The sequence below is a fragment of the Cuculus canorus genome, chromosome 2, assembly GCF_017976375.1.
Source record: "Cuculus canorus isolate bCucCan1 chromosome 2, bCucCan1.pri, whole genome shotgun sequence".
Lineage (NCBI taxonomy): Eukaryota > Metazoa > Chordata > Aves > Cuculiformes > Cuculidae > Cuculus > Cuculus canorus.
This window is the reverse complement of record NC_071402.1, coordinates 115,067,782-115,084,233: the sequence shown is the minus strand read 5'-3', so window position 1 is coordinate 115,084,233 and position 16,452 is coordinate 115,067,782. Positions and strand designations below refer to the sequence as shown.

At 44.3% G+C, this 16,452-nt stretch overlaps 1 protein-coding gene across 3 annotated transcripts in view; it reads left to right on the top strand.

The window, feature by feature from the left end:
- The first annotated feature begins 2,464 nt into the window (after window positions 1-2,464).
- Window positions 2,465-16,452, top strand: part of CPNE4 (copine 4) — a 229,275-nt gene continuing 215,287 nt past the window's right edge. Inside the window, exon 1 of one of the 3 annotated variants that reach the window (XM_054058280.1) lies at window positions 2,465-2,604. The gene's annotated coding sequence lies outside the window, so the exon portion shown is untranslated. Of the gene's footprint in view, window positions 2,605-3,527; window positions 3,661-16,452 lie in introns of those variants that run through there. The other 2 variants (XM_054058281.1, XM_054058279.1) reach the window with 2 other exon arrangements.

The window sequence follows — 16,452 nt, the reverse complement described above, 5'->3', positions numbered from 1 at the left end:
AAGTAAAACTAAAGGGGAAACTTTGGCTTTCTGGAGAACTTGAATAGTTCTATGGTTAGGTTGCTATGCACTGGGTGCATAAAGGAAAAAAAAAATCACAGCTTTACTTTTACAAAGATAGTAACAGAGAAGAGATAAGCAGAAAAGACAAGGGAAATCAGGCAGTTTAGGACAGTAAATTATATTTAGATGACTTTTGTGTAAATCTCACAGCGCTATAAAAATAAATTGAGTTTATTTCTGTGCGTGCATAAATACAATGACTGATCTTTGTTTCTAGTGCTGTGAAAAAATTAATGATCTGCAATATTTTTGGATAGTAAGCAAAATGTTTCTTTTTATTTTCATTTAATTTGCATTGTTAAAAAAAATCAGGCTTACAGTGTATATTTCTAACGTACAGTAATAGGATGTTAAAGTCTCTTATTAGAGAGAGTCAGAATTTTTTGGCAGAAGATTTCAGCTATACCCCAAATAGTTGTTGTTGTTATTTTTAATTTGGAAGATTTGTGATGAGTGTTTCTGGTTTGGTCTAGCGAATGTGTTTGCTTGCCTGCTTTCTGTTTCATACCTCAGAGCGCTCAGGAGCACTAGTCCAGGATTTGCCAGCTCAGCAAGCACCTGACATCAGATTCACTGAATAAGACTGATATTTTTTTCTGTTTTGCAGTCCTTCTTTTTCCTGGAAAATTTGTGTGATTGCAGAGATCTTCCTTTCAAGGTGGTTTTATGCCTATTCAGGAGAAGATGGGATGCGAATGCAGCATCTATCTCTTAGTACATATACTCTAGGAGCTCTAGCGTTGCCAAATCAGTGTGCCTTGGAGAGGTTAATGAATTTATCTTCATCAGATTCTTTTGAGGTAGGGAGGGAAAATTAGATTATACAGATGGAGAGCTACTGCACAGAGATGCTGTGTCCCACAAACATTTAGGCATGTGTTTAATTGACAAGTGCAAATCTGATTCTCTGCGTAATCTGAGGATTTCTGGGAAGCCAGCCAGACTTTTTCACAAGAACACACTTCGGCATTGCCACAGCTGATCAAGAGCTGAGTAGCTGCCATGGGTGGGCAAAGTCAAACAGTGAATCCTGATACCTCAAGTCCTTTTGTTGTGTTTTAACTGCAAGAACTCTTTTCTTCTTAGTTGGGGCCATCCTATCCCTTCTCCCTGTCAGGACATCTGGAAAGAGAGGCATTGCAGAGTCAGCGGGAGCCCAGATACGCAGGAGGAGCCGTGGCCCCTCAGCACCCAACCAAGCCTGCTGGCTCTTGCAGGACAGCACTGCTGCTTCCCCAGCTTTGTGGGCTCTGATGCCTTTGAATTGACTGCCAGCCTGCAGATCCTACAGCTCAGACTTAATCAAGTATTTAACTTGAACCAGTAGCCTCACTGGACAAACTGCTTGGACTTGGTTAAGCACTTGCTTGCTGCTTCTCAGCAGTGCAAGGAAAGCAGAATTCCTCCCCTGGTGACTGGGGTATCATAGAGTCATAGAATAGTTTGGGTTGGAAGGGACCTTAAAGATCATCTAGTTCCAACCCTCCTGCCATGGGCAGGGACACCTCCCACCAGATCAGGCTGCCCAAGGCCCCATCCAACCTGGCCTTGAACACCTCCAGGGATGGGGCATCCACAGCTTCCCTGGGCAACCTATGCCCGTGCCTCACCACTCTCATGGTGAAGAAATTCTTCCTACTAATCTAAATTTTCCCCTTTCCAATTTAAAGCCGTTCTCCCTCATCCTATCACTACAATGCTTTGTAAACAGTCCCTCCCCAGATTCCTGTAGCCCCTTCAGGTACTGGAAAGCTGCTGTAAGATCTCCTTGGAGCCTCCTCTTCTCCAGGCTGAGCAACTGCAACTCTCTCAGCCTGTCCCAGCATGGGAGGTGCTCCAGCCCTCTGATCATCCTTGCAGCCCTCATCTGTACCCATTTCAACAGCTCCATATCCTCCTTATGTTGAGGATTCCAGAACTGGACACAATACTCCAGGTGAGGTCTCACTGGAGAGGAACAGAGGGGCAGAATCACCTCCCTCACTCTGCTGGTCATGCTTCTTGTGATGCAGCCCAGGCTAGAGTTGGCCTTCTGGGCTGCGAGCGCACATTCCCTGCTCACGTCGAGCTTCTCATCAGCGAGAACCCCCACGTCCTTCTCCGCAGATCCGAGAGAAGAACTTGGTATGCAGAGAAGACCTCGGCTCTCGCAGCCGGGAGGGCAGAGGCGCGCACAGGAGTGCTCCTCGAGCACACCCTGTCCCATCCCCGCGGCTGGGCCAGCCCGGGTCGCCGCCGCGGTGGCCGCGGGACTTAGGAGAGCGCAGGCGGCAGCGGGCGAGGGCGACTCCGTCCCCGCCGCAGCCCGCAGGGGGCGCTCCGCGGGCTCGGCGGCTCCGGCATCGCCGGGACCGGGGCGGCTCCGAGCCGGGGGGAGAGGCGCCCGCCCTCCTCCGCCCTTCGTCCCCTCCCCTCAGCGGCGGCGGTGGAGCCGCCGGGCTCCCTCGCTCCTCTTCACATGGGGCTCGCCCTGCCGAAGGGACAGCGCTGCCGCCTCCCCTCCAGCCGCTGAGAGAGGGGCTCCGCGCCGCCGGCAGGCAGGTAGTGCCCTGCGGGGAACTTGCGAGGCGGGACGGGGGACTCGGGGCTTCGCCGCCCCGGCAGCCGCTCTCGGTTGCGGTGCGGGGCTTCGCCCCGGGGCGCTGCGGCCGCCGCTGATGGGAGCGGAGCGGGGCGCACGTGGAGCGCGGGGATCCCATCCCGCCCTCCCATCCCGCGGCTCCCCCCGGCTCTCTCCGCCCCGACCCCAGCCGCTCTCGCTCGGGCTTCTCCTCCCGGCAGCTCCGCAGGTTCCCGGCTGCGCAACTTCGCGGGGGAACCCGAGCGGGGCGGCTGGTCCTCCCCGAAAAGCGGTGTAGTTTTACTTCGGGCAGCCTGATGTAGCGGGAGGTGTCCCTGCCCGTCGCAGGGGGCTTGGAACGAGGTGGTCTGTAAGGTCCTCTCCAACCCAAACTAGTCTATGATTCGGGAGCCGCGAGTCTCCCGCCGTTTGTCGTAGAAAGGGAGAGCGGCTTCCTTGTTCGCGAAACTGTTTTGTGTCAGTTTAGGGTTTTTATTTGCTTTGTAAGCTACCGAAGACAGGGTGCCGGTGAGATCGGTTTCTGTGGTTGGTAAGTTAAACGCAGGACAAATTCCTTATGCCCTTAAAGCGGGAGTTACGGCGCCGCTGAATTCGTGTAACGTGGGGTTCTCGTCGCCGAAAATAAACCTTTTCATAGAAAGGGAGAAAAGCGGCTCCGGTTCTTGCAGCTTTTGATTGATTAGAGCTCCCTCGTGGAAATCAACGGGGAGTTTTGCGTGATTAAGACCCGTAAAATTGTCCCGAGGTTTGTTACACAACTGGATGTACAGTAGGGACTCGGTTAGATAACTTAGCATCTGGGTCTTGTTCTCACTGGTCCAGCTGAAGTCACATTAGTTTCGGTGCTCCACTCTAAGAAGTCAGCCTTTTCCACTTGAGATGTCTCAGGGAGCGGGAGGACTCTTACCTGCCTTAAAGAAGACTAAACCTGTTGGTTAAACGGAGAAATAGGTATGCCCATTTGAGATAGCGACTGAAACTTAGAAACGCTGCGTTTCTGTTGATGGCAGTACCAGGTAAAGTTAATGTTTTATTTTCATCCTGAATGCATTTTATGCCTTATTGCTTGTGGTGGAGTTGAGCCTCAGAGGCTGTAGTCAAGAACCGGGGACCTAGTTGTAGTAGAAGGTGTACAGGCATGCATGTAATCGTGGTGTCCTTACTAAAGAGAGTACTTTCTGGAGTTATTATGCAAAAATATTATAGGGAACAGTTTTGCTCCCAGGAAAGCTTGCAGAGTCCAATTTCCACACGTAAACTGACTATTCTGTTATTGCTTTTCCGATTTTTTTCTATGTTCCTAAAATACCTGACTGTAAGCAGATTGTGTATTCTAGTCAGTTTTTTGTGAAACTTTCCTTGTTGCTGCAACTGCAAATGTTGCTCTAAAAATGCTGGTTTTGAGGTGTGAAAGTAAGTAAAAGAAAATAGAGACTTTCTTACATTTCCAATAATAGCAATATAGGACCAGACTTGGGAGTGAGGGGAATGAAACAAAACCCAACACTTTTTCTTTGTGCTGTAACTACTTTCAGATGAGAAAACTCCTTTGAGATCGCATTTCTCAAGTTCGTTCTTGAAATTTCAGGTGGCAAACTCTAGCCCTTTGGGAGAGAAAAATGTCCTGTATTGTGGTCTGTGAAGTCTGAATGCACATTACTGGGCAGTTTAAAATAATCCATAGTGGGGCACGTGTATTTGCTGTGTTTGGAGCAATTGGGTTTGGATGTAGAAGAACAGGTAGTGTTTCTGAACTAGGGCATACCAGTGTAACTTTGTTAGCTTTGGTACTCCAGTACTGATGTTCCCAAACTGAGATCACAGTCCAGTGCAAATATGTGCGTGGAAATTCAGTGTCTGTAGATAGATGTGTTGATATTGCTAACCTCAGAGCCACATTGGAGGCTTGGATACCTAATATCCCTAAGCATAGGTCTATCGCAAAACTCAGGCTTAACAGCTTTCCTCGGCTAGGACAATGGAAAATAATTTAGGTATCATTAAGAGTATTCAGGAAAGATTTAATAACTCTCAAAAAGAGATTCTTAATACACGTGATGAGCATTATCAGTTGATGTAGCCGGGCTGTCGTACCTAACTGTCCATCCCCTAAATTTGGGGGAGAGATTACTCTAAAATAAGGTGCTTAAGTTTACCCCAGTATAAAATACTGAAGTGAGGTGAATTATGGTGAACTAATTCTACTCACAAGATGTGATGTTTGTACCTTGGACAGAAGAACTATCTTAGGAGCATCCCAAAGCTTGGAGCTCTCTGTACACACAAAAGCTAATACACATTTTGGTGTTGTCTGGTGCTGTTTTTCAGGATACAGTTATACGGCAGCTATCAGTGATATATCACAATAGCTGATTTTTCTTTGTAAGTGTGCAATAGGAAAGTACCATGGATGTGGAGAGTAAGTGCCTTGCCGAGTCACTAGGGGAGTCTGAAAGAGCAAGAAGTGGGAAGCAGATGGAAGAAGCTCTAGATGCTAAAAGCTCTAGATTGGCAATCCTACCTGGATTGTTTACCTTGTTTGCTATAGATTATGTTTGAATTGCACTATAAAACCAGACATGTTTCACTTATTGCATCTAATGGTTGGTTGACAATGTTCAGAGTTTAAAAAGTATTTTTCTATTATATGGCTTTCTATATCTTTGCATGCATGTGGTGTTTGGTAGGCATTAGTATTTTATTATGGTGTCATAGTTTCTGTTTTCCTAGGGATGTTATTTTAATGTTTTAAAATCATCTGGTAGACTCTGTACAAAAACAACACTCTGTTAATGGATTGCTAGAGTGGAGAATTTAAATGTGAGATAGCCAGCGGTCAGCATTATGGTTCCTGATGCAACCATTAGTGAGCAACACTTCACATAAATATCCAGACTAAAATTTAATATAATCTGCTGTAGCGACTTAAAACAAGAAGAAAGTTCTGTCTTGAGGGCGAAGAATGCATGCCTGCCAAGAGCTGTGCTGAGGTTACTGTGAAATTGGAAACTTTGGGGTTTTAGTGTTTGTGACTCAAAACTTAAGTCCATTTATGTTCTTATGAACTGCAACATGCAGTTTAAAAGAGCAGCTGAATAGTGTTAGGTTTATTTTACAAGATACCTGACAGCAAAATCTCTGTATAGCGAGATGTGCTGCTCTGAGGAGCCGTGCTTTTCTCTGCACTTGGAACTGAAGTGTCCTTTGCATGTTCATTTGCACTTGCCACTGATGCTGTGTGTTGGCAGTGAGAGGCATTTATTCTGTGTAGACTGAAGACCCTCAAGTTTGACTCCCACTGCTCAGTCAATTGTAGTTTCTGTGTTTAGTGCCAATTAACAAAAAAGAAGTTGCATTAATTTGCTTCTGCTTGCCCTTTTAAGCTGCAAACACTACACAGCTGTGAAGTTGCTGCTCAGCTCTGGTTTAGGAACATTTTCTTCTTCAAGGTGGTATGCGTGTCCCTAAGCAGCCCTGGTTCTCAAAGAAAGGTAAGTTTGAAAGTGGCATTTGTGCCCTAGAAAAAGTTACAGAGATAAGGAGAGCTACATGCACGCTTAAAAACTAACACATGCCGAAGTGTTTTGGTGAATGAGCTTGAGTGCTTTGCTGAATCACAGCTGTGAGTGTGCAGAAATGCTCTACCTACAGTCTGCTATAGCTGAGTGCAGTGCTGTGTAAAGCGCTTGTTACATATTTCAGCGCAGGCATTTGGAAACCATCTGAGATGCAGAAATTAAGTAGGAGATGTGCTATCAGACAAGAATGGAAAGGTAACATTGCAAGTGACTTAATTCAGGCTTTGCCGGGAAATCTTAACAGGACTTCTCCATTCCTCTGTGACATTCACATACTTGGTGAAAACCGATGCAGTAAATGGCCCAATTCCACTGATTTTCTTAAGAATATGGCTACAAAGGGTGCGTCCAACTAAACTGCTTTGCCAGGTCTATCAGTGGCTCGCAGAAACTATGGGATTTGCCCGATGTTATTGTGGCAGGCTGCGATACCGATTTGCTAAGCGGGACTAGCCCGAGTTGTGGCAGTCCCCGGTACCGACCCGTTTCGTTTGATTCATCCTCCCGAGCATCCGTGGGCAGCGGGGCTGGAGCGGGGCTCGGCGGAGGCATCGCTGCTGCCGGGAGGAGGCGCCAGGGGGCGCCCGAGCACCGGCGGCGGGGGGGGATGCGGGGCGGTGCAGCCGCGCCCTTCCCCCGGGGATCCCGTCTGGAGCATCCCCCGAACAAGGACAGGCTGGGAGAGCTGGGGAGACCTTACAGCAGCTTTCCAGTACTTGCATAAATGTACTTCCCGGTCACAAGTGGTGTCCCCCAGGGCTCAGTGCTGGGTCCAGTCTTGCTCAGTTGTCTTTATCAATGACCTGGATGAAGGCATTGAGTGCACCCTTAGCAAGTTTGCAGATGACACTAAGCTGGGTGGAAGCGTGGATCTGCTGGAGGGTAGGGAGGCTCTGCAAAGGGATCTGAACAGGCTGGACTGCTGGGCTGAGGCCAATGGCATGAGGTTTAACAAGGCCAAATGCCGGGTCCTGCACTTGGGGCACAACAGTGCTATGCAGTGCTACAGGCTAGGAGAAATCTGGCTAGAAAGCTGCCTGGAGGAGAAGGACCTGGAGGTGTTGGTCGACAGCTGACTGAACATGAGCCAGCAGTGTGCCCAGGTGGCCAAGAAGGCCAATGGCATCTTGGCTTGTACCAGAAACAGCGTGACCAGCAGGTCCAGGGAGGTTATTCTGACCTTGTACTTGGCACTGGTGAGACTGCACCTCAAATAACTGTGTTCAGTTCTGGGCCCCTCACTACAGGAAGGATGTTGAGGCTCTGGAGCGTGTCCAGAGAAGAGCAACCAAGCTGGTGAGGGGGCTGGAGAACAAGTCTTGCGAGGAGTGGCTGAAGGAACTGGCGCTGTTTAGCCTTAAGAAGAGGAGGCTGAGGGGAGACCTTATTACTTTCTACAACTACCTGAAAGGAGGTTGTAGAGAGGTGGCTGCTGGCCCCTTCTCCCAAGTGCTAGGTGATAGGACAACGGGGAATGGCCTCAAGCTCTGCCAGAGGAGGTTCAGACTGGGTATCAAGAAAAATTTTTTCACAGAAATGATCATTGAGCCCTTGAACAGTCTGCCCAGGGAAGTGGTTGAGTCACCATCCCTGGAGGTGTTTAAAAGACAGGTGGATGAGGTGCTCAGGGACATGGTCAAGTGCCAGATAGGACTGGTTGGACTTGATGATCCAAGCGGTCTTTTCCAACCTGGTGATTTATGATTCCATGAAAGCTGGAGAGGAACGTTTTACCAGGGAGTGCAGAGACAGGACGAGGCGGAACGGTTTTGAGCTGAAAGAGGGGAGGTTTAGATGAGATATTAGGAGGAAAATTTTTCCTATGAGCGTGGTGAAGCCCTTGAACAGCTTGCCCAGAGAAGTCGTGGCTGCCCCATCCCTGGAGGTGTTTAAGGCCAGGCTAGATGAGGCTTTGAGCAACCTGATCAAGTGAGAAGTGTCCCTGCCAATGGCATGGGGAATGGAACTGGATGGTCTTTAAGGTCCCTTCCAACCCAAGCCATTCTATGATTCGATCTGTTCCTCGGGTAAACTACATCACCTGCCTATGTGCTCTCTTGCTTACGGTGAGGGGCTGTGTTATGTTGGTCTGGGCTTACTGGCAATAGCAAAGTGAACTTGACTGAAATACGGCTGCTCAAAGGGCACTATAGGGGGTCTGCACAGATAGTGCAAACAAAATAATCCACTTTGCAGTTGTGTTCAGATGAATTTTGCTGTGTATCCCAGTGCAAAGCCCCGGTGTCACAGGGCCCTCTGGAAGGAGTATCTGAGCAGCCCAGCTAGTTCCTACAGAGAGCAAGCCTGCTGTGTTGGTGGTTTAGCTGCTGAGAGGGGCGTTGGACAAGGAAGATGCTGCTTTGGCCAAAGTCCTTCAACAGTAAAGTCCTTTCATTGTGTTGCTGGTTATGCATAGGAGCATGTCTGTCCGGGATGAATTTTAAGTGTTTGACTTGATCTTAAAGGTCTTTTCCAACCTAAACCATTCTGTGATTCCTTTCTTAACTTAGCTTGTTTCCCCCCCCCGGCATCTTGTTGCCACTAAGCTTTCCTGCTTTTCCAGCCCAGGCCCTCCAAAGCTGGAAATGAAATGGCTGACAACTTCTTTGGTAGCCTGATTGAAGGGACTGCAAGAAGCAACTCAGGATGGAATGCTAAGAGGATCCTTGGCCAGATCAACCTTTTGTGGCTAGAATGGTGATTCTCCGGTGACTTTGATTCATCATGTATTTTCAGTAGAGGCATGATTGACACAGGCAGGGTACCTACAGCATGTAATTTCCTAATGAGTGGCATTCGTGGACCAGCAAAGTCTGTAAGTGGCTGTTAGTTGGGGTGGTATAGAATAATATTCCCCTTAGCTGACAAATGGAAAGCAGATATGCCCAATGCAAGGAAAGTTTTCTTGGTGGAAAGGGTTGTGAGCTGTGGAACTGCTCTGGAATGGTATCTGTGCAGTTAATCCATGCTTTTCTAGTCTGCTGCCTGCTGCAGTTTCCTCCAGTAGGCTATTTACTGTGAATTGATCACTAAATGTTACGTGGATTGTCAGTAGTTAGACAGCAAGACACACATTCAGAGTATGTCTGAAGAGGGGAGGATACCCTTTTCATGCATGCCAAATGATTGGCCTTTGCTTACAGGGTGTGTCTTGGACATGGGTGGTATTTGGAATTAATTTCTAACTCTTTTTGATTGCCTGTTTACTTAGGGATTTTTTCCTCTTGCTTTATGTTGTCCAGCGCCTTCAGGCAAGATTGTTGTCTTTAGTAATGCTTGTCACAGTGGCTTAGCGCAAAGGGAAGGACTAGGATTGTTAATGTTAGTTGCTATCTGAAAGGATTCTGTCAAAAAAACCAACAGGATGTTCTGATACATTCAGAATTGGCTTGTTGAATTAAAAAGGATCCTGTAAAATGGAATATCCGTGAAGTTACATGAGGGCTGTAACTGACTGGCACTTTTATGTCAATGCCAGTTAAATCCTTGGAAATGTGAACAAGTTAATAACCCTAATAGCTAACAGCGTGCTAAGTAATGTAGACACCTGTTTCTTATTTGGTTTTATGTTAATTGCTGCTTGTTACCATTGCATTTGGAAGCTGATGGAATTGCACATTGTTTGTATACTCCTGGTTGAAATATTGCCTTGGTACATCATGTGTTGGTAACAGATGAAAGCAGATGCTTTTACTTGGCTTTTAATTTATGGTGAAAGTTTTACGGCATCATTAAGGTTCACTGAGAAAGATTGAAAATGGCTTGGAGATCTTGCCAGATATTGGCCAAAGAGACTCGGCTTTTTCAAAGAAATGACAGGTGGAGGGAGGCAATCTATGAAATTATCTATATGGAATTGGTGTATAGGTGAAGGACAGGAGAAGAATAAGGGGAAGGGAAACATAAAATTGGACTAACCTATCTGTCACAGAGGTTTAAGTAGGGTCCAGTTCTTTATGAGGGATTGCAGGCTTGTAAACTGCTTGGGTATGTTCTTTTTGAACTTTCAGAATGGCTTTTGATCTTAAATTTGTGTTAATAGACTGGGCTGAGCCTTCACCTTAACTTGTGTGGAAGAGAAAAAATATTTGCTGTGCTATAGCTTGGTTTTTGGTTATTTCGCTGGTGTATAAAATGCAATATCGGCTCCCAGATGTTGGAGCTGACAGTACAAGTGACAGTTGGTATATGAGCATAGAAAAAGCAAGCTGAAACTTTTAAGGCATGTATAATTTTCCCTGAATTTAGGAAAAGCCCTTTTGTGTTTTCATCTGGATTAAATGCTGCTAGGGTAACTTTAATTTTAATTTTGTCTCTCATTGTGATATAAGCATCTATTATAACTTTGATAGATTCCAAATCCATATTTACGTCAGCTTTGATTTGATATCGTGAACGTTCACTTGCAGCTTACAGGAAAAATGACAGTAACAGCCCTTCGTCTTTATATCCATCACAATCTTATCTTCCAGAAGAAAGAATTTGCTGTCGGACTCTAAAGCAGTCAGGACTGGGGAAGCCAGTGAACTGTATTTGAAAATCACTTACGCTTCACAAGCTCAGATACCTTGTGTGTGTCAGTCTCTGTTGAAGGGCTAGGAGATCAAGCTTCAAAATAAATGTTTGTCGTATGCATTTGTAACTACTGTTTAAAATGTCAGATGTAGCTTATAAATAGAGCTTATAAATAGAAACAAGAGACTAAAACCTTATCTTCCTGAACATGGATTTGTGATGAATGGGTGATTTAGAACAAAGTATGCACAGAAAGGCATAGGAAAATGTTTAAACAAATGTTTTTACGAGATTATCTCTTAGTATTGAATTAAATATTGTCTCACTTCTGTAATTATTATAAGTGCCAAGAATTATATGAAAGTGATTATAAAAGAAAATATTTTTTGGGTGGAATTTTTTTAGTCTTGTTTATAGATGGACTATGTTAACTATCGACACAAGGAAGAGATATCACAAGATAGACCTGAATGAGCTGATGCAGTGCTTCCCCATCAACTCAAAACAGTTTGAAAAATAACTGCAACATTGAATAAAATTGATTGCATGGAGAATTTGATTGGCGAAGGAGTCTTTAGATGATTAAATCTTAAATGTCTTCTGTTGATGGGTAAAGTATTCCAGTTTTTGGAGGCAAAGATAGAATGTCTAGTTCGTAGGGACTTGTTATGAACAAAGACTTTCTTATTTCATCAGTGAATTTATAACAGTAGAGTTATAAAGATTAGAGTTAGAGATTAAACTCTTCAGCATACTTGGTCAGCAGTACCGTTCCTGTTAAGATAGATCCAGATCCTCTTAACTGCCTCTATGGGGAAAAGGTAATGCAGTTAGCTGTAATGCTCTCTTTTGGTCACTTTGTTCACCATTTACTGTGCATGAAGAGACTATGTGTGCAAGATATACATAACTTTAAGTCTGTTGTTTATTAGAGATGTGTGTTGGATAACTAGGATAGTGAGTTACCAGGCAAAGCATTGACAAACCACCTCCAAGCAGAACACCTGGTTGACAGAATCACAGAATAGCTGAGGTTGGAAGGGACCTCTGGAAGTCATTTGGTCCACTCCTCTTCATCGAACAGAAACACTTAAAGCCAATTGCCCAGTGTCTAGATTATTTCTTAATTTCCTCAAGGAGGAAGACTCCACAACTTCTCTGGGCAACCTGTGCCAGTACCTGATCACCCTCACGGTTTTTCCTGATATTTAGAGGGAACTTCCTGTGTTTCAGTTGGTGCCCACTGCTGCTAGTCAAAGCACTGGACATTGCTGGAAAGAAGCCATTTCTGTCCTCTTTGTACCCTCCCTTCAAGTATTTGTGTACATTGGTAAGATCCCCGAGCCTTCTTTTTCCAGGTTAAACAGTCCTGTGTCTCTCAGCCTTTTCTCTTATGTGAGGTGCTCCAGTCCCTTCATCATCCTCGTGGCCCTTTGCTGGTCACTGTCCAGTATCTCCATGCTGCTGTTGTACTGAAGATCCCAGAACTGGAGCTAGCACTCCAGGTGTGGCCTCACCCATCCTGTCACTGTTGCTGGCCTGGCAGTCATCAGTACTGGAAGGCTGACTTCTTTTGCTTCTTGGATTAACTGATTCTCACTGTTGCTGAGCTGCTGTATTCTGACTCCCTGTTTGTTGTGGCTTTTTGACATTGTTGTTGTTTTCACTATAGGTTTTCATAGCTTTTCATGGGCTTTTGTTTTTTTCTTGAGTCCTTGAAGCTGTTAACAATCTGTGTTTCAAAAATCTTGCATCTAGCTGCAAATTTACCGCTCTTGTCTACTATGGCTTAGTCTAAGTATTGTCACGTAGGTTTCTTGCAAAGTGGCAGTTTCCTGAGAAGTTTCATCCAAGGTTACACAGTTCTGCTGTGCGAAAACTGGGCCTTGGATCACAGACAGCTGAACCCCTAGGAACAGCATTCACACACAGCTGAGGTGTGAAATCAGTATGAACTGTGTTGTGCTGATTCCTTACGAGGACACACGGTGGAGAGTAGCTACAAGGTTATTTGAACTACTTTCAAAATAACAGGATACAAGAGAAGCCTTGTAACTTAAGTCTTTTCTGCACTGGACTTTTACAGAATCATAGAATAGTTTGGGTTGGAAGGGACCTTAAAGATCATCCAGTTCCAGCCCCCCTGCCATGGGCAGGGACACCTCCCACTAGACAGACTGCCCAAGGCCCCATCCAACCTGGCCTTGAACACCTCCAGGGATGAGGCATCCACAGCTTCCCTGGGCCAGTGCCTCACCACTCTCATGGTGAAGAAATTCTTCCTACTAATCTAAATTTTCCCCTTTCCAATTTAAAGCCATTCCCCCTCATCCTATCACTACAATGCTTTGTAAACAGTCCCTCCCCAGCTTTCCTGTAACCTCTTCAGGTACTGGAAAGCTGCTGTAAGATCTCCTCGGAGCCTTCTCTTCTCCAGGCTGAACAACCACAACTCTCTCAGCCTGTCCTAGCATGGGAGGTGCTCCAGCCCTCTGATCATCCTTGTAGCCCTCCTCTGGACCCGTTTCAACAGCTCCATATCCTCCTTATGTTGAGGATTCCAGAACTGGACACAATACTCCAGGTGAGGTCTCACAAGAGAGGAACACAGGGGCAGAATCCCCTCCCTCACTCTGCTGGCCATGCTTCTTTTAATGCAGCCCAGGCTAGAGTTGGCCTTCTGGGCTGTAAGCGCACTTTGCTGGCTCGTGTTGAGCTTCTCATCAACCACCAAGCACCCCTAAGTCCTTCTCTGCAGGGCAGCTCTCAATCACATCATCATCATCCATCAGTGTGTTTTGTATGTGTTCCTGACACTACTGTGGTTTATAGTTAGCCTTTTGCCTGGTGTTAAAGAGCAACAAGTGTGGCTGATAGGGATCACCTATGGTAAGAAAAACTTTTAATTTTGAAAAAAGAGCACAAAAAACATAGAAAGAAATAGAAGAAGTTAAAGCTCAAGATGTTGACAGGAGTTGTAAAGGAGCAATTGACTGAGGGAGAGAACCAGTACACTGACCTGCTATATAATATACAATTTGATAGTTAGGAAATTGTTGTAAAGTATATAAAAGTAGAGAGAAGTGAAAATACGAACAGGTTTTTGAAGAGAAAATATACTTTTGGAATTTCCTGAGGGGTCGAAGGATCAGAAATTCCAAGTGGGATTTAATGAAAAAACATTTGGTAAAGTTCTGATTCATGAAATGCAAAGCCAAGTTATATTGCCCTCACTGGTGCTGGAACTATTCCCATCTTGGATGTCAGGAGAGAAACAAGGTTTTTTGGTTTTTTTTTTTTTTGTTTTTATTTATAAGTTTGCAGACTTGGAGCATTTGTTGTCTGCAATGGAAAATCGGGTCCAACACTGGGGAAAGACTTTCTCAATGGAACAGTGGTATAACTGTATAATTCTGAAGGAAATGAAATTTCATTCATCTGGAAGATTTAAGAACAAAAAGTGGTTACCATGAGTTGTTGAAATAAAATTAATTCAATTTTGTGGGCAATTGATATTTCAGCGACACCCTTTGTGATTTTATAAAATTTTCCAGAAAGTAGAAATTTTCAAATATACTTAATCCTTTCTATATAGGAGGCACAGATTTCTGAAATTGTTGATCTCTATGCAAAACATTAAGAAAGGCGACATGTTTCTGACATAAAATCACAACAGTTAACAAGTCATGAGAATAGCATGGTTTGTTTGGTGGGTTTGTTTCTTTTCCTTGAACTAAGATTTCTAATAGTGTGCCACAGTTAATATTAGGTGCCAATTTGTAAACTGGCTATTTATTAATGCTCTTTAATAATTTTGCTGTTGTAGTTTAGCGTCAAGTGTTATTTATCTATCTATTTATTTGTTTCGACAACCAGAAATGGCCCCTGTAACTTGTGATGTGCATGTATTGATCTGATGTCTTGGAAAAGTGCCACCCCTCATGTGCTGCTAGAGGTAGGTAAAATGTGATGAGAGTGACATCCTGCTGCTGCTTTTGAATAGGGATAGAGGCTGTGGTATCTTCTTCGAAGAGAAGCCACTTATGGCTTCAGACATAGCAGCATAAGCATTCATCAGATGTTTGCAAAGTGGCTGGCACATCAGTCATCTTCTAACAACTTTTGCAGTAAAATGTAAGTAATTGGATTATTAAGGATTATTTAACACACTCCAGTGATGGTGATTGTCTGTGTGGTGCATGGGGTTTTTGTTTGGTGTGTGATGCGCCCTGTGGTTTGTTGTGAGATCATTTTAGTGAAGTATTCGATTTGAGAGCAATTAATTTGCAGTAGTCTTTACAGGACAGTTTCTACTGGTTTCCTTTTTGGAAACAATCAACTGGATGGATAACAAGACTGTGTAGTTCTGAAATTCTCATTTTTGTCAGAATACAATACAGAGGAAGGGCTTTCCTCCATCTCTATTAGCTCTTTACTTCCTGCTGTAGCAAAAAAACAATTTGCAGTCATTTGTGTATTCAGGTGAAATTTCTTACAGGGGCTTTCCTTCCAAGTATCCACCTAGTTAGGGGTTGAATTTGCTGCCTAGGTAGATGGTTTACTTTGTTTAAAAAAAAAAAAAAGTAGTCAAGAATATCAGAAAGCAATTTTTCTAAGTTCAGTAAATACTTTTTTGAGGAAGATTAATTGAAACTTTTTTGAATGAGCTACATGAAGAGGTGTGTTTGAAGGTTAGCAGTGATTCTCAGAAGGGTTGACTGTGGAGTTTGTTTGTTAGCTGTTTTAGTCTGCAGTGGAAATAGTTTTGGTTTGAACCAAAGTTTGGTTCAAAGACTGGTATTCACAGAACGTTGTTTCACAGTGAAGATGCTTTTTTCCTGCCGTAAACAAATCTTTAATTTCTACACCTTACTACTTGTGATGTTAATGTATTGGTTTCCTTTCCTATCCCGTTAAGCTACATTTGGTCAACTTTTACTGAAAGAAATCTGATCCTGACAGTTTTCTTCCATGAATACTACCTACATAGTATGAAGAAAGGCTGAACCTGGTTTGTACTGAATAAGAAGTATGACTTTTACAAATGATGATGATGAAGCCAAATGTGTTCTGTTGGCATTTAGGGTCATAATGAGCAAAAAGAAGACTTCTTTTTTTAACATGACTTGAATTTTATTACCTTCTTAGATATAATGCATTTCACTCTGAGCAAATAGTTATTGAATAGTCACTCTCTTTAGTGAGTACCCAGAGTGAATTTACGTATTTCCACTTATGTTCTGGTGGCATTTTATTGTGAAAGTAGTTATGTTTAACAACCCGTTTAGCAGGTGAATAATTCTTTTAAGCTGTTATGTGCATTCCTCAGTGACCATCCATGTCTTGTCAGATACTATTTTTTTCAAAGGGTGCAGTTTTGCAGCTGTGACCAGAGGCTAAATTGGAGTAGAATGAAATGGTGAAGAGAAAATGTTCGGGGTTTGATCAAGTTGAAATGGTCCATTTCTCCTGCAGTTCAAGAGAGTCAAGGAAGATGGATGCAGCAAATGATTTGCGATGTAGCTGATCTCCCTAACTTCATTGAGAAAATGTGAGCTGCACTCAAGCAATGTTCACAAATCACTGCTGTGTAGGTTGGCAGCAGAATGCATGAGATCTGAAAAAAGTGGCAGGGGTTTCTGAAAGATGTGGGGAAACAAAGGAGAGAATAGCGCTATGCTTTTTCTTGCAGTTGTTGCCAGGGAACTTCAGTCA